General features: G+C 37.6%; 1 long non-coding RNA gene across 2 annotated transcripts in view; it reads left to right on the forward strand.

Moving 5' to 3' along the window:
* Nucleotides 1–1,001: 1,001 nt before the first annotated feature.
* Nucleotides 1,002–22,909, forward strand: part of LOC141811346 (uncharacterized) — a 210,593-nt gene continuing 188,685 nt past the window's right edge. For both annotated transcript variants that reach the window (XR_012600168.1, XR_012600170.1), the window contains exons 1-2: nt 1,002–1,169; nt 2,002–2,088. This is a non-coding gene — a long non-coding RNA (uncharacterized LOC141811346). The remainder of the gene's footprint in view (nt 1,170–2,001; nt 2,089–22,909) is intronic.

Genomic DNA, 22,909 nt, shown 5'->3' on the forward strand with positions numbered 1-22,909 from the left:
TTAATTGGTTTTACACTTTTCAGTTAATTATCCTCACGAGCAAAGGAATGTTAGAGCCGAGGCAATTATTCCGGTATTGTTTTGTGTTTTATTAGCGTATTAATAAGGTGAGTGGAAATTAAAACATTATTTCAACAAATGTTTGGCTGTTTCTGTTTAATATTTCTGTAATGTTTTTATTGGTACCATTAATATCTGAGGCTGGTTTTATTGAAATCAGTTGGCTGGGAAAAAGAATTTGCATCAACACAGGCCCAATCGGAGTCTTAAAAGCCTTGAAAAATGTCAAAAAGTTACTCTGAACATCCATAAAACGACATACTGTGATAAGTTCTTTTCCCACCTTCATACATAAAAACCATACTTACAAACTTGAACGCTTTTTCATTAGAGGTAGATGAAAACAAGAAGACAGAAACGGTTGTCACAATCAAAGAAGAAGACTATTACCTTTCATCTTCTCTTTCAAACAGATTAAGCCCCTTTATGATTAGCTGGGACTGGAGCTGGGTTTCTGGAGTATTCTGACTCCCATTCGGTGTCGTCCAGTGAGCACTGGCTGTAGAAAATCTGTTTGGAGACCACGTCTTGGGTCACCCATCAGCCGACAGTTGAGAAGTTTTACACTCTTTTACTTTTACACTCTTCATACAGACTCGACATGACGGAATCACCCAATGACCAATCCACAAGTTGCAAGCCAATGTAGAGCAACCAAAATTGCGCAGGTGTAACGCAGCCCAGCTTACATTGGACAAATAGCAGGTTCCACAAATTGAAACTAAGCTTATTTCTTACTTACTTTGCAGTTTATTTCTCTTTAACCTAAGGCATATAGGACAGTGATTGTTTATAAATTTACCTTCTCCTAATGATTTCCGCCGTTAAATTAAAAAACGAAGAAGAAGAAAGAGGAGGAGGCGGAGGAGAAGAAAACGTCACTGATTGGTTGCAATAAAGTTGATTTGAAAAAATTCCCGGATATTCCCCAAAATAACGTGGACTAAAAAATGGCGGTCACTACAGCTAATCTCATGGTAGGAAATTGATTTCCATACAGTAAAACATAAACCTCATTGGGGAACATTTTGTCACTTTGCTGCAAGCAACCAGGAACACGGAATATTCAATGACACCCAGTCAGGACTCACTTAAACCGCGTAGAAGAGGTAAATACACGTTTGAAGTTACTTAAGTCTTAAACAAGGTAACTGACTAGGCCCACTTTCATTCATTTCCCAGTCCTGGCACGCATTAAACCAAGTGTGCGCAGTAATATTGTTAACAATTACTAATTCAGTTCTTCTAGTAGTGTGTTGTTTATGTTGTCAGCTTATATTTAATTTGTTTGGTGCTTGTTAAGAGGCATACAAGGTTACCAACACAAAGTGGGTCATTTTAGGCATTTATTTTGCGGTTTACCTGCCTGAAATGTATCGATTTGGGTCATTAAGTAGGGTTGAGTTTTGGTCCTTATGTGTGAATTTAGGCAGCTGGCAGTGTCACACATCATATTTTTTCCTCAATTGTATTAGTTAATGATTGAACTATATCGCTACTATGAATGGAGATTGTTAAGATTATTTTTTGCCCAAGTTTTAACAAGTTGGAAGCATATTGGAAGCCAAAAAGTAACAAAGCTTTGGATTGATTGTTTTATTTATGATACCATTTTGATCATCTAATAATCTAATTTAATCTAATCTAATCTAAAAAAAAACATTTAGCAATTGGACAAAATGATTTTTAAAACCATGGCAAGGTTACTATAAAATGAGTGTGCTGACCAAACTCAGTTACTGCCTTTCACTGCTCTTTCTTTTATGGACAGTTCAATGATACATACTTTTATTTAAGTTTGCCTCATTCATTTGAAGCCAGAATTTAGCAAAGTAACATGGGGTCACTCAAACATTGTTTCAAGGCATAATCTGCCAAAAAAAAAAAAAAAAAAAAAGACATGTTAATGTGACTCAGGAAACGGATGTTTGTGTTTCACAGATAAAGGTTGTAAGAGCTCTTCTTGGACCTTAAGAAGGACAGATGTTTTCTGCAACATCTCAGCTACCTGTGTTTCTGCTCCTACATGTGAGTACCAACACTTTCCAAGTTAAACTTTGTTTACAGACATGAAGAAATACAGTTTAACATGTCATATTAGGAAAATCATTTGGCATGTTGGCTTTCTATAAATGTATATTTTATTTTTTTGCCTTGGATTCACAAGGCCAAAACGTATATAAAATGTATACCAAAAAAGGATGGGTCATATGCCATAAGATCCACACTGTTGGGGTAATGATGAAAAATGAAATCAGGTTATTTTTACAGCTTATTTTTTAAATTCTAAAGGCTCTTTGTTTTTTCCTCACATATATTCTTAATATCACGTCAGTCCAAGCAGCAACTGTGAAATCAGGGATGGTTCAAGAGTTGGAGTACACAATTTAGAACAAATGAGTGGAATTTATTTACTTTTTGCTTCACTATACCTTCACTAACATAGCTTGTGTGTGTAAAAAAAAAAAGGTCAGAGAGGTGGCATTACATTTTTATAAAAATCATTTATTTATCTGGTGAAGTAAATCCAATCAGAAAGCCTGCAAGCTACAGAGATAGCAAACAGGGATAATTAGCATCACTGGGAGAGGTGGTGTCTCCTTGTACACTAGCCTCCACTTTCTTTTATCTGCCAAAGACGTAAGGTGGTGGAGAAGCTAAATATTGATGGAGTTAAACAAACTTGGTGCAATTGGAGGAGTTGCTAGTGACTTGCAAAAAAATTGTCAACATTTAGACACCACTTGTACACACATGATTTTGTTTAAGGCAGACTCTGCTAAGTCAATGCATCAAAATCATACTTTTTAGGTATTATGCTGAGTCAGGAGGAGTCTTTTCATCTTGCTGTGAATTTCTGTATCTGTAGGCATTTTTGCATGAGCTAATTAGTTCAAGCTCTGACTTTTTTTCTCCTTAATCAAGAATATTATTCTAAATCTACAGAGCTTCACACCAGGGATTAATACCAACATCCCCTGTGTGCTTAGACCCACCACCTCTGGAGTGTCCCCTCTGTGGCTTTCCCTAGACTCTTGTGGTGTCATAATTTAATCCTGTTATTACTAGATCCACAGATTAAATGACTTGTGATGTAATTATCTGCCCAAATCACTTAACCCCTTAATGAACAGTTTCCAGGGTAGTGGTGCTTCTAGTGTTGTGTTTTTGTTTTTTTTCCCTAGCCTAGCCAGGTTGAATAACATTATTTAAACACAGTCTTCTCTGGCTGAAGTTTTACATCTGCTGCTATGCAAAGTGCACTTACAAAGTTTAATGATTACATTCAAATACAAATTGGTGTAGGAATTTAAAACCAGTTAAAAAGCTGTTTCACATTGAAAGTAAGTCTTATTTTTGCACTCTCCAAGAGGAGTCGAAGGCTGTGGGACTATGAACCATATATATTGTGTCCTAGTTTGTTGAAATAATGTTCTGGAAATATTTTGTCAGGCCCGCAGCTGTCTCACGTTCAACTGTAAGTGAAATCATGGTGATGTACAACTGTGCATTGACCTATTCCTTTATTTTCCCTTGTTTTATCACTATTCTCTATGTGGTAAGACAGACATCATTTATTTTATCTGGTGCTTTTCAACGTTGTACACTTTTCATACACTTTATTGAACAGCATACTAGTGGACTCATCCAGAGCTTAGACACTGCCAATAAACAATAGTCATCCTAGTTTGCGATTATACTGTTTTGGCACATTACCTTTTACCTTTTTTGCAGTTTATAATCAATACAAGAGTCTGATATCTGCTACATCTGAATATCTATAAAATCTCTATAACCTTGAGCTTGAATGAGGGGATGTAGATGTAAATGCGGAAAAAATGGATTTGATGCAGCTCAGTTCCCGGTGTAACTGGAATGCTTCTTGCGCTGCAGCCACAGAGGCCAGATAAACTTTGTGAATAGTCTTCTCCTAACGCGCGTCCTTCCTCAGCGAGCTGCAGTTTTATCATAGATGATGTCTAGTAGACCCTCGAGGTGTTTCTAGAGGCACCCTGAGCGGTGATATTGATCAGACATAGTCTCTTGAGCACCGGAGGTCAATTTGACTTGATGATTTATATTTACCTCCATCTGGATTACCATCACTTGGACCTGAAAGTACAACCAAAACAAACAGAACAGCAGATTTACATAGACAAACAGGACAACTGGATTCTGAACAGTAATTAATGGTTGTCCAAACTAGATCAGCTGGCAGTGATATGAAGTCCTTCATTATGGCTTCTTGGGAATGATATTGTCCTGTTTTTTGTGCTTCAGTTCTGCCCAAGACATTCTGTATATACCCTGGAGTGTGCTGAATAATTAATGGTGCCCTAATGACAACTGTAGTCCTAGATATAAGAACGACCTTAAAAACATTGATCCTTTTTTGATGTTTCATATCACTTTGAACTATAAAATCCATTTACATTTGACTCCTGGAGAATGATCAAGAGCCAGTGTCAGAAATTAAAATCCAAACTGGTGACACAATATCACAGTTATAGCTATTGTATTGACTTCAGTTAGTTGTACTTATAACATATGTATATATTTAATTTAAAAAATGATGATGTTTAATGTAAAAAAGGGTTTTCTTTTAAACAAATGAACTCTGTAGTTTAGCATTTTGTTTTTTTTACCCCATAGTTCAACCGCTGATAATGAATTGTTTAGTTATCGACAGAAACCTGTAAAAAAAATGTTGTGGCATCAGGCAAATTGAACAACAAGCTCAATTCTCCAGTACAGTGTCAGTGTTGTAAAAATCAAGCAAAAAAGACGAAGACGGCATACCTTCCTGTTCCACCCTGTGGGAACTAAATCTTCTTACAGTTAAAAAAGAGATGTGAGGGATGTCTTTGATTTTTGGTTTTGTAATAATTTTGTAGATGGCCTTGCCTTTTAAATTCAACAAGGCTAGTTTCAAGAAAGCTAAATGTGTTGGTTTTGGAGACTGAACAAACATAGTGGTGTAATGTGGTGGCTACAATACTTAATTCTATTACCAGCAGATTGTTGAGTGAACAGTTAAAGGCAATATTGCCAATCATATGGCACTTTGATATTTTTTATTAGCCTTTAACTTTACACTGCAGTTTCCTCAAAACAAAAAAATCATTTTCACTTGAATTCTCTCGACCCACTCTTTACACTACCTTACAAAGCTATTTACATTAGGGCTGAACAATTAATTGATTTGAAACCTGACATCGCAATGTAACAGAATGCAATTTTCAAATTGCAAATGCTGCAATTTAAAGACGTTTCATGTACACAGACCTGGAGGGAATATAGTAACTTGTGCATGTTCTTTCTCAAAACTAGAAAAAGTCAAAATGCTGTTTTTTCTGGCAAAAACCATGCGAGCTACAGAGATCCATCCAGTAGAATGACTACTATGGCAGAGCCATACCCCTTGTAAGCTTTACTCTGTATGGTTTATTACTCTTACCGACAACTGGAGGTCAGTGAAATTTTACTGTGTTCCTTTTTCTTTTCAATGAAGAAGTGCAAAAAAGACTTGTTTAAATGTTAACAGTGTCCTTTGTCGGGTTACTCATACTATGGAATGACTTAAAGCTTGTGTTAAGCAAACAATGCAGAACATAAATGCTCCCCCCCAAAAAATCGCATGCTAAATCGCAATCGGAAAATTGGTCCAAAAAAAATCACAATTAGATTATTTTCCAAAATCGTTCAGCCCTAATTTACATCACTGCTAACAGTCTGACATATGCTTTACTGAGTAGCCATACAGTAAAGTCAATTTAAGCATCTGTGTTTAAATGTTGCAGAAATGCAAAGATGTGAAATTAGACAGCCATAGTCAAAAATAATTACTAAGTTTTGTGTAGGCAAAGGCAGAAGTCGTGAGTCATCCATTTGTATCCTCACTTTGCTGAAAATGAGCATATATCCAGTTTTTGTGAGGGGGGAAGCTACAGGGAAAAGTCTGTTTTTGTCTGTCTCTAAGTGAAGGTGACAGAATTCAAAAATGGTGGCCTTGTCGAGGGGACCTTTGAGGGACTTTCCTGTGACTGAAGGAACATTTCTGGAGGCACCCTGCAAGGCTTTTCAGTTTGTGAGGGCTTATCATCAAGGGGGCCTGCACAGCGACAATAAGAGTGGCTTTGTTATGTTTTATATTTTACGTGCTGCCAACGGCACCTTATGAAAAAATTCACTTGAACTCCTTAACCAGCTCCTTCTGGCCTGGTTTTGATAGACGTGGGTAAAAACTTGCCAGTGAAGGAAGTGTATTTGATGCGATAAAACATATTTCATCCTGAAAGTGTAGCCTGTATTGATTTTAGAAAGTTGTAGCACATAAAAGTAACATAAGGTGTGTTAAAAGAAATATGAATGGTTGCAGATGAGGAGGCAATCTGAGATGGAGCATTTTTATTCACCCTTGGATCAGTGATTATTCACCAGATTATACAAAGTCGATACTTCAAAAATGACTTCAAATTCATAACATGCTAAATATATACAGGTTGGGGAAAGCATGTAGAGGACTGTCAAGGTTTTTAAAGGTTTACTTAGCAAAAGTAATAGATGAGAGATGTCAGTTTCACAGTTTATAGGCCCCCTGTGTCCCATGAGGGCTGCCATAGCCTCTGGCCATTCTCTCCTTACCTTAGGCATCACCTGGAAAAAAAACTGATGCTTCTAGTCATTCTGCATCCCTGCATCTGTCTGAAAATAATTGGTGAGGAACCTTCTCCCCAAAAAGGGGCCATGAAAGAGTAATAGCTTGCAGCAAAAACACGCATGTCTGACAGATCATATTTTTGAACTGAAAATCTATAGACGAGCTCTGTGTGCACTACAACCTCTGTGCCCAGTTCTGGTAAAGTTTCCTTTACTTTCTTCACACTAGAGAAAGAGAAATGTAGGGTTAGTGCTGCTGAAAGTAGTGAGCTTTTCAGTTCTGCTTCTTACTAGAAAATCTAGGATAACAATTCGGTGTGACTGATTTTGCAATGAAGACTTGAGCCACTCTTTAAAAACTCACCAATAAAACAATCTCCATTTATTCAAAACTTAAAAAATGAGTGTTCTCTACTTAGAATGAAGTATTTCATTTTAGATTATATTTAAAAGCCTCCAGTTTTCCATATTGTCGCATTTTCTCTGCTGTTTCTTTAAATGCTTGCTTTCTCTTTGAGTGAATAGTCATGTGATGCTTCCTGAACTTTTCCTTTTTGGAGGCACGGTGCGAAAGCTTTGTCTGAAAGTCACAAGCAACTGAAGAAATGACTGAGAGTTTTTCAAGAATTTGATGAATCTCACTTGGACACTTCTCTACCTTTACACAACTAAACAGCCCATGATGTCAGTGAACAACAACAATAGATATTGGATATTCAGTCCCCTCCTGATTTGCATCAGGACATGCACAGACAGAAAACTGTTTTCTTCAGTGTTCTAAGTGATAATATGAGATATAAAACTGTTTTTGCCATTCAGTGTTAAAGGAACATGAAATACTTTCTGCGCGCTGGGCCTGGATCTTGACTGTACCATCAACCTTGCAATACTGTGGCAAATCTACATTTGCCATTCTTTTTGGCCATGTCTAATCCGGCAGAAGAAAGGCTCTTGTACTCCACTACTGGAGGGAAAACAATACCACTGGGCTTTGCTCTACCTGTAAGCTCACAGATGAGACAGATACAGAGCGAAATTAAGGGGGAAAAATCATTATTCTCTGAATGAGATGTCTTGGGTTTGATCAGAGTGTGAATCAAAGCCCATCTCTTAGACTACTTAAACATTCACTTTTAAAATTCCAACCTGATTGTACTTTTATGGAAATTCCTTGCCATCAGTGGCTGCATTCTCTCCTGTCTCCAGGTCCTCTTGTATCCCAGTAGATATCCGACTCTGCCCTTCATTAGAATTCTCTTGGTAAGAAAGCAGCAGAAATGAGCAGAAGATGTAAATTCAGTCGAAAAGAAAAGGTTTAGATCTTTCCCTTTTTTGTCCAGGGAATAGACAAAAAAGAGAGATCGTGGATATTCCACATCATTGAGTCAAACCTGACACTAGGGCAGAGGAGTTAGGAATTTCATTAAGAGTGTGCTCCACTGCATCACAATCACTGTCATCATAAGAAAAGTAGTCCTACATTGTCTTTATATCAGGGTTTTATAGACTGATTAACCAGGCTGATTAATGGTCTTTAAAATAATCTGCACCAGCCGATGTCTGCACTCACAAGACCGATTAAACACACTTAACGTCTACAGACACTGCAGACAGCCTCGTCAGTGTGGCTGCTGTCGAGCATTGTTCGTGCTTCCCCTCATATCCACTTCCCCCTTCTGTATTACACATCCTGAGTCTTTTCTAAATGGCACATTTTTCCATCCTAAATGACAGCAAAGCATATCAAGTCTAAAACAGTCACTGGCTAGTTTTTGTTATACAATCTGTGTAATGTGTAGAATGATAAATATCAGTCATGTTTTGAAATCAATAGTAAAACTCAATGTACTATTCTATTACATGATATAATCAAAGATCTGTCTAAGACATGTTGTGGGCTAAGATAAATATGTGTGAGTGTTCTGTATTTGGATGATTGGGTTGTTTGTTAAACAGTTGTCTTTTATAAATTAGATCAGTATCAGCTATTGAAAAACCCATTTGGCAACCACTTTGAAGCTCTGTCGTAAAGGATTAAATAATATGGAGCCAAAACGATGACTTAAATGTTTGGTGCGAAAAATTAAGTTTGGTATTAAAAACACACTGTGAAACAAAAAAACAACAACAACAAAAAACATTGGCTTTGAAAAACATGTATTACAAGTAACTATAATGGCACACAAACAGGCAATGGCATTTAAATGTTTTGCTGAAGTTTAAAATAGGGATGCACGATATTGGATTTTTGCCGATATCCAATATGCCTATATATCAAAACCCCTTTTGGCTGATACCGATAGCGATAATCACAAGTTTGTTTGTTTTTTTTTCACTGTAAGGACAGCTTAGTCTATCCTGTACTGGAATTTATATGTTACTCTAATTGTGACGGTCTTTTTGTTTAAGAAACACACATAAAAAAGACAAAAAACATTTGATTTTACCATAAATAAAACTCAAGACATTCAGTATTGAAATACAGAAAAATAATTTCTTTAGACCACATGAAATTTTAATGTACAATGCATTTATAAACATAACCAAGTTGCATTTGATTATTTTAGAGCTACTGTAACAACCTGGTGACAGACACAGAGCTCTGCAGTGCAAATAAATGAAGTGCTACATTTCATTTAAGGAGCTTATTTTTCAGATGGAAAATAATAATAATCCTAACTGAATAGCACCTTATCGGCTGTGACTATCGGCAGAAATTTTCATATCTGCCGATACCAATAAACGTGTTTTCAAGCTTTTATCAGCCAATACCGATATTGTGCCGATAATGTCGTGCATCCCTAGTTTAAAACACAAACATCAAATTTTACATATTCAATCTTTATAAATTTTTAGATTCTAATGTTTCTGAGTAAAATGATAGTATATTCATTTGATTTCACTGTTTTATCAATGACGGTTAATAATTTCAATGATGGTTTTCTTTTTCAGTCATTTTGGTTTTTTGCTTACCGTTTTTATCAGTGTCAACTTTCTGTCACTCTTGTGGCTATGTGTTTTACAGTCTGCTGGACCCCCCCTCACGAGACTACCCATTACATCATTTTAAGATGATGTAATAATCCTTCTCCTGTTCGTTTTGTTTTGGAGTTTCTGTTTTCTGCTGCTGCTGCTGCAACTGTGCTGAAGATAGATGCTGCCGAATATTTTGGGTAGACATTCTCCAATCAGTCGGTCGACCAGTTGATTGGTGCCAATTTCCTTAATTTTGGGGGTTCGGTGATTGGCCCTTCCTTACATATGAAACTGATCTTATATACCTCCGGGAAGGTCTGACAGCCAGCCACTGATGCTTTTTGCTCTGAGACCTAAAACTCAGGACACTTTATTGGTTGTTAAGTGAAAGCATAAAGATTTTATTGTGTTACAGGTATTGTACAATGATTTTAGATAAAATAAGATTGGAACATTGAAGGTATATGCTGTCAGTTATGAAAAATAAAAATCTGTATCGGCCCAAATCGGTATCGGCAGGTCAGGCATTTTAAAGATCGGTGATCGGTGATCAGCCGCAAAATTGGGATTGGTGCACCCTTAATTTTGGGTTAATACATTTAGAGGCCTTGTCAGCAATGAAATCGGCCACAAACTCCAGGAGAAATAAAATAAATCGCAGAGATAGATTCTTTCTTGATCACTATTAGCCACAGGTTAGCCAGATAACGCCTATTAGCTAACACTGGCTAGGTTGTTTCAGTGGACCTCTGCAAACCTGTTGTTACATCATTTTAAAACTTCAATCCATTCTGTTTCTTGATGAATAACAGCAGAATAACAGACTGACTTGTGGTTTTGGAGCTCCAGGTGAACTGTAGATGTCTCACACTCGAGGATCTCGTAGGTTGGCGGGGTTCCGTGAGTGCTGCGTTATTCGCCAACAATATGCAAATACTATGCAAACCACACCCTATCAGCCCTCACCCAAACCTACCCCTTCACATCAAAACAGTTTGGCAGAAAGTTAAATCTGAAAAAAATACAATAAGTGAAAAAACAAAGATTAAAAAAGAAAAGCATCATCAAAATTACAAACTGTCATTGATAAAACAGTGACATCAAATAAATATAATATGATTTTGATTTAAAAACATCAAAATGCAAAAACGAATGAAAATAAAATAATATAAAACATTTTATAAGTAGTACCATAAAAGTTATTTATGTCTATTAAAAGATGGAAGGTGTTGTCAAAAAAAGAATAGCAGTTGACTTAAATTAAAACTTTAAGGCCCACCATGCCATCTGAAAAATCTGTTCATCTCATTTTAACAGAAGACAAACCTATTTGAAGACAACACTGATTTTTTAAAGCTACATTTATGACAAGTAAATTTTCTCATAAGGCGGTGATTGGATAATAACAGATGATGGGGAAGACTGGGAGCACATTTGTGCTGATTTTTATTCACAAACTTTGAGGTTAAATCATTCACACATGCTGGATACTGTTTTAAAAGAAATTTTACAAATAAACTAAAGAAAACCCAGATTTGACTGAAATCCAAACTTTTGGCAGAGTGAAGTGCAAAGATACAACTTCAGTTACTCCTCTGCTAATCATTTATGCCTGCTAATTGCAGACTCTTGCAGACTGTTCTGTGTTTAATTGTGAGGTTTAATCTGCTGCTGTGTTAGATTATTTAGAAATCACCTCTGTGGACCTCTGGGTCTTTTGGCAGTGCTCACAGTCCACAGCATGAATCAATGTAGTTACAACAGTTAATTTTGGGGAGAAAAGAGTTGATAATAGTACAACACTATTGCTCAATGCTTTTCCCTATGTGAGTGTATTGTCTTCCTCTACGTGGTCAGATATTTCTGTGTTGCTGTCGCAAAAGTTGTTGTCCTCTGCAGACTCTCAGATGAGCTGGTTGCAGTGTCATTCTTGGCTGGTGACGGAGGTGTACGTCTTTGCTGTTGGGTTTTTTGTACTTTTGTAAAAAAAAAAATTGCTGTCATTTTTGGGACATGGGCTCAGTCCCCACGTAAAGATGAAGATACAAAGATTTTCATCTTGATTTATGAAACTGGAATGTGATGGCTTGCTTCTCAGAGATGTAGCCACACAGGAGCATCCTTCCAATCTGAAGAGAGATGCATCTTTACTCTGTGATGAGATTGTTCGAAATTAACAAACCTTTCAAGTTCAACGTTTTCTGATTGGCTGCCCGCCACGTTGGCCTGGAAAATGTAGCTGTAGTATTTCCTGGCCAACCTGGGAAATGGCATCAAGGCCGAGCCGAGTCACAGGGCAGCCGACCAGCTCCTCTTATTATCAAGATGCCATGCACCGTCTCCCACATGCTAATCAGTCTCCAAGAGACCTCAGAGCTGTGTGGCTAGAACACATTTACAGCCCCCCACTTTTATTAGAGATGATCCTTCACACAGAAGGAAACGGACGCTCTCCAGACAAATGCTAAAATGCAATGCAAAGTTTCGTTCATGAAAGGTGAAAACTGTAGGATTATTCCACAGCTTTTCCAGGGAGGATGAAAAAGGAGCAACGAATGTGAAACAAAAACATCAAAAGGCCATAGAGGAAGAAGTGAAAAAGGAGAGAGGCTGTAAAATATTTAACACTTGGTCTCAACAGGTGGTCAAGAGTGCAATGCAAGGCTATGGGTTCATTCTCATAAATAATGGATTGACCTTAGAGAATTTGTAATTTCTCCTAATTGAAAAGAATAGCCAGAACTCAAAAACTACATTGTCCCCAGATTAAATAAAAAAAACGTATTTGCTGTTGGAATTATACTAGGACACCTTGTCATAGTTACAAAAGTATCCATCTCAAAACATCTTAAAATCAAAACTGACCAAGTGAGTGAATCTTTGCCTCAAGCAGAGTTTTCACACTCACTGAAAGTACAGTTTCCAAGTTATACACTTTTGTTTGCTTCTTTTTTTCATTAAAAGTCATCCAGTCAAGAACACTGAAACAATAAAGAGGCTAATCCCAGCACAATGGGTGGCTCAATCAAAGTCTTAACTAGTTGTTCATGATTTTTTTACTGGATCAGTTAAATTCCATTCCCACTGTTGTTTAGAGTCCATGCTCCCTGCAGTATACAACAGTGCTCTACCTTTACTGCCTCAAAAACCAAAAGAAGCTAAAAAGTGCATCAACGAGGCAGGTGTGATCTCTCACATTCAGTTACTTTCAAAAGATTTTTTTTTTTTTAATTTGAAAGGGTCTGTAAAGGTCTTGAATAAGCGTCCTCTATTTTGGATCTGCACAATTATCATCAGTGTTCCCCAAGTCCTGCACAAAACCATTCATTGGTGCAACAAAAACAGGTTAATTCCTTCTGTTTCAGTCCATCAATCAGTGTTTGGTAAATTAAGCTACTTTCAGTGATGACATTTTCTGACATTAGCTGTGATTACGAGATACATGGTATGGCTGGTGATCAAAAGCTGAAGCTATTTAGCGCTCTGCTTCCTGAGTTATAGGCAAGAGGCATTTTATTTTGCATTTAAGATATTTTCTTGAAAGCCCAAAAGTTAAAACTATGTTTGACCAGAAGTCAGATAAAATATTCCCTTGAAAGTTTTCTCTTAAAAAAAATCACCAAAACTTTGGCACTAAAACCAAAACCTTCGACTGGAATAAAGAAAAAAAAAAGATGTGAATAGGACTTCCAATTTTTTTGTTACTAATCAGCAAACTGAGCCATCAACAGTAGCATAAACTTAGTCTGAAATGTTCCACGTTTGTGTTATGTAGAAAATTAGATTTAATAATTTGAAAATCCAGACAGAAGTTTAAGGCCTAACTTTTTTTTATTTTTTTTAGTCATGCCACTTTGAAAAAAAAACATATATTGTTTTGGGGTAATTCTTTGACGTTAAGGTTCATTTCTGGGCCTGTCAAGCAAAAGATTTCTCTCCAATTAGTATCTATTTACCTGAATGCTCAAATTCAATTGGAAATTAAAGGCCTGTAGAGAGTTGCAATAAAGGATCACAAGAGCGCTTAGGGTCAAGTGAGGATGTGGTTTTGTTTTTATTAGTGAACAGTGCATCCTTCTTCCACCAGTCCCCATTAAGTCGTTTTTTTTTCTGACTCTGCAAGAGCATCACTTCTAGTTTTAATCTCAAATACCGTGTTGTATGTGGGTATACCTTTCATCATTTTCAGATGCTAAAGTAAGCAAATTTCTCCAAGCCTTCCAAGTATTCCACCTGATTTCAGAAAGGGTGAAATAAAAACTGTGAACAGTGTGGCAGCATCTCCTGCTTTTCTTTTTCTCATCCTTCTTCATTCCCTGCTACACCTCCTGGTATATAACTATACTGCTGTAAAACTTCTTCCTTTCTGGTCTCAGATCTGTAGGCGATGTTGTTAGCAGTTTAGTCCAGCAGACAGACTGTAAGTATTCATACTGTAAAGACGGACTCTCTTTCAACTTTTAATGTGCATGAAACTAACAGTAAATTATAGACGACAAGTAACAGCAGCTCATCAGTGATCTTTTAAGACAAGGCTTTTAAGTTTTGTCGGTCTTTTACAAGGGCAGCTCTCCACAGATGAACCCTGTATCTCTAAGATTATTAATACAACCCTTAGGGAGAACAAACTGCAAGTCTAGCAACTACTTTATTAATCTCTCCTTAAATTAAGGAGCAGTGGTGGGCATCCTTTTCCTGTGGTTTTCCTACTGCAGGTTTTACACACACTAGAAACCCGCGTAGGTTCATAAACCCAAATGTCCCGTGGCGATTATTAGACGCACTAACGACAATGCAATTAAGACCGTCGCCTAACTAAAAACAACTGAGTAGGCAAAAAAGTAAACTGTGCAGGAGTGTTTTTATTTGCCTTAATTCATAGACAGGTCCTGAGCGTGCCTTACAGGTAAGTTTGAATTTCATTTGGCTCTGCTCGGTCTTAACAAACGAGATGAAGAAAAAAGGGTTAATTAACATATATTTACAAATTATACTATTCAAACTAATTTAGCTTCTGCAAAATGAATCTCTGTTCCAGAGGAAACTGAAATGGTAATTTCCGAGCATTAAAATGGATGAGTGTTGTTTTATGAGTCTTTAGCATCACTGATCTTTTATTAAAGTTATTCAGTAGCCTTCTGCAGGATTTGAATGAACACTGCTTACAGAAGATCACACGACAGAGTCTTCCCAAATTATGTATGAATTCACACTCAGCATGCAGCATTCATGGAAGAAAAAGGGCCAGTGGGAAAATCTGCAAGAGGTCACTTTATGTTTCTTTAGGCTCCCACTTTTTACATGTGCAAGAATGACATCTCATTAAATTAGCTACATGATTATAATTGATTATTTTACTTCCAGATTAAAAGCACTATGAACAATTTGTGTCATGGCTGAAGGTCTTGATCAATATCTAAATAGCTCTGTTTGATAATGTTTTTAAATATTCATTTTAAATAATCCCCAGATTATATTTCTTACTTGGGGTGCAACTTCACATCCTGCTTAGGAGTGTTGCTGTTAAAAAATGTTTATTTTAGGCCTTGTAGAATGAAAAAGTATCTCAGTTGTGAAATGATAATGCAACCACTACAATCACTCTGTTTTTTTAATCAAATCAAATTAAGAAAACATGTAGGAAAACTTTACTCTGCTTATGAAAAGCATTGCACATGTGGCTTTCTGTCTCTTTTTTTACTTTATTTAGTTGCTTTTAACAAAATACCATTCTTTAGTTGTCTTAATATTGCTCATCATCCACATTGACATTTTGTTCGATATTTCCATTTCCTTAAACATCTTTAACATTAGTATCTAACATATTAAAATTGCAGATATTGTCCACAAACCATAATTGAGACCCACCCGTACCCACGTGCCGCAAGACTTTTGGCAAGATACAAAATCCAACATTCGCACCGAGCAGCCTCACAGTGGCACAATTATAAAGCCGTCATTGCTGCCCCACACCAGTTATTTTTGTTCTACATATTTCTCCCACATTCACACTTATTATTATTCATTTCAACAGCGAATATACATATCATGTTTTGATAATGCGACCATAAAGAAAGATTTTTTTCTTCCAAACCATAAAGCAAACCATTTGTTCGCCAGCTCCATTTTTTTGTTCCTTTGACTCTGTCATACACAATTTATTATTTATCCCAGTCTTCTGTATTACAAATGGTCTCAGGATTAGGACAAATCAGGGCTCTCCAAACTATCAGGAGGGAAATGGATTCCTGAACAATATGTGTCAACGGAGAAATTGGCAGAGGAGTGACAGTGGCCCTGGAGAGAGGCCAAACAATGCCTGTGTGTCGCAGGAGGAAATCGCACTGTTCCACTTGAGACAAACACAATTTCACATTAATGAATAATTGAGAAAGTTTAGAACTGGGTTGGGATAAATGTGCGCGAGCGTTACGTGTATCTGTGTCACGGTAATACTTAGATTGTTTCAAGCAGCTCAGGCGTAGGGAGCTGAGTTTCTTTAGTGGGATTGAGCTGATTGTTCTTATAGGGTTACAACAACACAGTTTGAGATTCTTCTTCTACAGAAATGCAAAATCTTCTTTGCATTCTAGCTTTTAATATTGTAACTTTATAGAAAAAGGAACTTATGGATTAACCTGAAGCAAATCGAACCCTGTGCAAAGTGTTTTCAATTTCTTCAGTTTCAGTGATGATCTTCCTAAACTGTCTGTAACCTTTATTAGCTGATTTTCTCCTGCATGTATTTACAGCTCATCAGCATGAACTCGCTGTGACTGCTTGTTAACCTGCGCCTCGGTAACAAGGCCACGGCTCGTTTGTTACATGAGAGGAGAAAGGAGGGGGTGGTCGACTGAGAGCACACTGCCTCGACTGGAGACGAGGACGCTCCATACTGCACCCCCCATCCATGCTAATGATCCGAGCTCTGCACATAATTAAAGCCCCGGTACCCCTCTCCTGTGAAACGCAAGGGGGGACTCGTGTACATCTCCCTACGTAGCTAGAGGAGGTTTGGAAAAACTTCTGAACATCTATGGTCCATTATGTATAATTTCAAAACACATCCCAAGTATGAGGAAAAGAAAGTTTTCATTTTTAATGACAAAATCATGAATAATTCTATTTATTGTATACACTCACTCTTTCAAAGGTAGCTGGTCCATGAAAGGTGAAGCTGAATCAAGAGGAAAGTCTTTTCTGCCGTTAAGTAGGACTTACTGTGGCAAACGACACCTGTTGAGCACTGCAGGAATGAACAGGAGCTAAATGAGCAACAAGAGAAGAGTTGGAGTCTTAATATTTGTCAGCTCTTCTTTTGTTTTACACACAGGTTCTCAGTCAATTATTTCTCAACTCATTTCTCAAGATATGACACAAACAATACACAATGTGTCACTCAAAAATTCAACAGGATATAGGAGTGACTCCAACACCACTCATTTTATTAAAAAACATTTTTTTTATGATAAAACACTGATTTTTAATCCTACAAACAGAGAAGTGTCTCTTTAATATTTGAAATAAAAGCAGCTCTAGTTCCCATTTATTAGGATAAATCTGTCCGTTTTTCTTGACCTTTTGTAACAGACCATGTGCAGAGGTTTTCCACACTTGGTGCTTTCATGTCTTTGAGAGCTGTTGTTGTGAATTCTTCTTGTCTGAAGTCTGAATTTCAGCCATGTTTCTCATTTTAATTACAATATTTCTAGTTGTTGCATATCCTGGGACTGAGCAGCGTGCTTGTGGCTTGTGAGACGCTGGAGTTTATAAACCAATAGTGATTATCTTTTATACATGATTCATTAGTATGTCCTAAGGAAGCAGCGTTTTTTTTTTTTTCTTAATTCCTAACAGGCTGACTTGACTGCTCAGGCTCTAAATGTGTGACTGTGTTAAAAATTGGAAAACTCTTCCTTCTTTTTCTCTGTTTTTTTCTGAAAGGAGAGTATCTGTTGGACTTTTAATTGTTATCCATTATGCAGCACAAGTTCTGTTTGTTTTTCCTGCGTTGATAAAGTACTCAAATTAAAAGCAATTCACCCTGGATTAGTGGGACATTCTCATCTTGAGCATTCAGAAAGTGTAGTGTTCACATTTAGCCAATAGGTGTCCCTGCAAACCATGTAAACACTGCATGGTGCCGCTCCAGCCTGCAGCGTGGCAATGTTGTAACTGCAAACATAACAATCATCACCATCTCTTTCACTAAAACAGAACCAGAGGCCACAGTGACAAAAATACTGGTAATTTGATAGTAATATTACTTCTCACATGCATTGTTTGACTTTGTCTTTTATATCTTAAAGGGAATAAGACCAACTAAACAGCTAGGGTTTCTGCTCAGCTTTTTTAGCCGAAGTCTAACAACTATTGATATGTATCTTTAATACTCTGGCTGTGTAACCTTTGGATGTCTGTAAAGATTAAATATAAAATGGAACATGCAACAATATTTGGGAGAGCCATGAGTGGATATTATGGAGTATGGAAAATTAAGGTGAGTGGGAATACTGTGCAGAAATATGAAACAAAAGGCCCTCTTTATATCCAGTGTGGTTCCACTACTCATTTCAGGTATGAGATTGATGGTCAGTATGTCCAGGCTCACACACTCCAAACATAAAGCACGCAGTATAAACGATCAAGCAACTTTATTTTGAGGATTCAAAGTGATATTACCATACATTGACAACAAAACGACTACCAATTGTGTCATTTGATGACAGCAGGGATTAGATTACAAACCTAAGCATGCTACAAATCTCATCTGTCAGTTATAACACCTGATTTGGCTGTCAGTTAACAGTCCCCAGAGCTAACGCCTCCATCAGGCTCTCCTCATTACAATTTACTGTTCCCACCGACTGCAACGAGCTGCACAGCAATACCGAAGTGGACGTTCTTATGTCAGCAGCTCCATGCTTTTACTGATGTGCTCGCTGATAATTGCTTTTTGCCTGCAAAGCCAGCAATAACTGAAACCTGATGGTCCTCACTGTGCTGTCTCCTCTGCTCTTTGTTAGCTTTCAAGTCTGTTTTTGTCTTTGCAGCCATACATTTGGGCTGTAATTGTGTTTATGACGTCTGATTGTCTGATATTCTCACTGTGGAGTGGCTTGTTGTACCCTTATGATTTGCCCCTCTTCATATTGGATGATACAGTTTAGTGTATTGTTGTTTTGCAGGTTCACTTGTGTTGAGCTAACACTCAGTCACTTCTGCTCATCTCAAATTGAAACAGTGGGCTTTTTCGAATGTTTTTGCTTGTTACTTCCTTTTCATTTTGACCAACTTACTAATCACATAACAGCACAAAAAATTGTTTAACACCCAGATTTGGTGGTGCTGCTAATTTCTAGGCCATATAGTTGAAACCAAATACATGTCATTTTTATTTACAGTTGAAAAATATTTCTTCATGTATCACCATTTGTTCACATTTTAAAACACACAATCCCTCCAGTTTCTAAGCAGCCCTTGTGTACTCAAACATGTTAATGACGTCTTCACAGCCTCATGGGAAACCAATGCACATGGCGCATAAATAAACACACAAATTAGATAACAAGGTAGCCACAACATGGCCTTTGTAAGTCTTTGATAGTGAAGCAGTACACTACAGAGGACTGTCCTTTTTTGTCTGGTGTTGATATACCATCTGGCCTGTGAAACAACTCCATCCCTTTAGGCCTGCAAATAATGACTGACCATATCCTTGCATCTAACCTGTGCACAGCTCATTATGCTTTAGGGGAGTATGTGCCACTAAACGTCCCTCCCCTCTGCTTTCCTCTTCTTAACCACACCTCTGCGGTTGATGTTTTTGACTAAGCAGAGGCAGACCTTTGCTTGCAGGATGAAAGGATGGGGTAGTGGCCCTCAATCATACCGCTGCCCAGGAGGCAAGAGGAACGGAGAATGCGAAGGGCAGGGGGGCCTAGCAGGGTGCAGAGATGTAAGACACATTTAGATACAGCTTTGGCTAGTGTAGAAACTGTTGACTTTTTTCCTTCTTTATCGCCTCCCTATCACCTCCGGGGATAACAGGCATGCAAATATTGGTGCAGCACCATTGAAATCTCTGGTGAGAGTGGATCGAAAAGGTCAGGGCACTTCCTGAAAAGTGAAACAGCTTGAAAGTGCTCCTCCCACATGGTCCTGCTATTGTGGTTAATACAGCCACATGTAGAGCATTCTGTCCACCAGCCAAACTGTGAAATTGTTTTATTTTGTATTTTATCATCCAACTGTTAGATAAAGTCTGGCAAAACAGGCTGAGAAATATGGCAAATTTGGAGTTCCACATCAACCTCTTTGCATGTTTCCGCCGTCTGCTCTTCCATTTCATCGCCCCACTCTCGTCTGAATTTTCAGGAATCTGCTGAAACAACATCTGTGTAGTCATGCTGGGGGTAGAGGGGTAACGTGGAGATCTGTATACTATCGTTACTCTGATCCAGGCGCAAGTCACCCCTGGGGAGGCTGCAGGGCCTGGGTCAGCCATATGGTGGCAGAAGCCCCTGGAGGAGCCAGCCCGATTAGCTGGATCAGCTTCAGCACTTCCTGACCGAGGCTCAGGCTGCACCACTAAGCAGGTATATGGAGGGGGGGTTGGTGGCAGCTATCCCGTCGCAGCAGGAACCACAGCAGCACCATTTGGAGCCTGAGGGCAGAGAAATGGAAATGGTTTCATCCATGGCATCTGCAATGCTAAGGGAAATTTAAGTCAGGGCCGCTGAAACTTCTCCTAAATCTGCTGAGCCTCTCTGATAACATACTCCAGTGACAACTTGTTGAATGCTACCGCTGTAATTATTTTTATCTAAGGTTCACCATTATGACATCGCAATTATCAAATATTTAGAGTAACATTATTCTTAGATGTAAAGCTTAAACTTAATTTGCTGTAGCATTGGGTTTGAATGTATTTATAGAATGTTCATAAAATGGACTCACATTTCAACCACTTACGCATTAAAAGTTTCATCAATGCTCTCATCCATCTATGCATCCATCCATTCATTCACAGAGCCTATCTCAGCTGTCTTAGCAAGAGGCAAGGTAAACACTGGACAGGTTACTAGCCTATCACAGCAGTATCTAGTATTTCCTCAAGCGTATAGGAATTAGAGAAGAGATAGCCCCTATCTTTATTTTCAGCACTGAACATTCTTTTTTAAATACATTTATAAATATGATTTTTGATCTAAATCATCTCCATAATCATCTCCATAGTTTCTATATAAACTATTTATAATCCAGTTTCTACGAACAGTAATCTATAGGATGCAACATTTTTACATTGTGGTATTCCTATGGCTCGAAATATAATGCTGAGTGGCCAGATCTTCCTCAAAATGTGCTTTCCCTTCAACATTCCTGACTGCAAGGCCTTTCTCATTTTGCTGCTCACATGCACTTGTATAAAACTGAATTTCAACCAGCAATGTCAGCTAAGATGCACCCCAGTACACATTTAAAGCATCTATCCCATTTGTGTGTTAGATCACAGTGGTATGGCTGCCCGCATTGCATCATTACAGCTCTGTGGGAATAATGTTACTTTATAAAAACTTGTTGGGATGTTTTTGCATTTGCCAGGGTCCCACCAAACATTTGTTTAGCCTTTAAGCCTGGATCTGGCCTCAAAAACAAGCAGTAATTTCAAACAAATTGCCACTCATAACTGATATCACTTTTAATTGAATGGCTACCTAAAGGGCCAGATGTAACTAATCATACAACAGAACACAACGACTAAAAAACGTTACTATTTACATTCAATCACCATTCATTTTTGATAGACAAAATAAATTTGGACTGGTCCTTAAGCCAAGAACTGAAAAAATCTTGCCAATTAATAAAACAGGAGGTCTGGCAGTTATAAAGCCGGCTCCAAAAGTGAGTCAGTCCCATCAGCACCCACATGTTTACATATCTTAGCTTTATAACAGAACTAGACATTTTGACTAATTTAGCCCAGGAGCGATGTTGAAAACTCTTCTTGAGAAGTTGGTTTGACTTTGGGTATCTGATCTCAGTTTTAAAATGAAAATATGAAAAAGTAAAAAAAAAAACTTATATAATTTCCAAAATAAATTTAGTCAATATTTATAACATTTATCATATAAAAATATGATGCCCTTGTGACAAAGCTAAAAACTGCAGCTCTTTAAGTTTGCTTGAGGCTGGCTGCAGGAGCATTAAAAACAACCAAAACAAAACCAAAAGAAGATAAAACAATAAAACATTTTTAGTCTTGTTAAAAAACTGTTTGGGTCTGAATACTATCTTTCCCCTTATTTCACACTTTGTGGCTGTGATTTTTTTTTCTTTTTCATAACTCGTTGAGTATTTCCAATATGGCCTCTGTTGACGATAGGCTTTGAAACTCTAAGTCAGAAACAAACAGATGACATCACAGAAACCACATTCAAATGTTATTATTTGTGGATGTGGCCATTGTTTGGGAGTCAGAATAATTGTTAGCTTTCTCTTCCGAGACTAGCGAACAACAGTGGAGGGAAAACTGTAATTTGGGTGGGTCTGTCTATTCTTTCACCCAGCACTCATTGTTAAAGATCTATAACTTTCAGTAGCATATTAACATGAAATGTATTGTCCTTGGGCAGAGACTGTACAGCCTTGTCAGTTTGGCATTTCCCAACCTTTAACTGTTGTACGACTCAATTCTTGGTTGAATTATCGTTGATCTTGGTCACAACTCCAAAAAATAAATTAATGAAAAAACAACATGTTCTATAGATAAAATTGAGGCTTTAAAGTAAATGTTGCCATCATTGCCATGTTCGTTGTATGGGTTCATTCCTATACGAAGAGATTTAGAGACTTTCTCATTATTAACCAAACAGAGCAAATTTTAGAAAGCTAGCCTGGGGCAAAGGGATTGGTATGCTGCGTGTCGTCAGCTTTCTCCCAAATTAATGAATTAGAGGTAATTACGCTGATACAGATCTGCAAACGCTGTTCTTATTACACTTTTACTGGCTACCCATCTTTAAGTAGCTTCTGATCTGCTTTATTTTATAGTTTTCAGTGTTCACCACCCAGCGTTTGATCAGCTTCTGCTAAATCACTACGGCAGTGTTTGATCTCTGTTTTCTTTAACTAATTAAAGTATCACAATCATATTACACACCTGGCACAGTAAAGGCCTTCACACCTCCCAGTGAATGGTATAGATGGATAA

This window comes from Halichoeres trimaculatus, unplaced genomic scaffold, assembly GCF_033239565.1.
Source record: "Halichoeres trimaculatus isolate MK-OKI-2021-1 unplaced genomic scaffold, fHalTri1.1 fHalTri1_scaffold_2, whole genome shotgun sequence".
NCBI classification, from domain to species: Eukaryota; Metazoa; Chordata; class Actinopteri; order Labriformes; family Labridae; genus Halichoeres; species Halichoeres trimaculatus.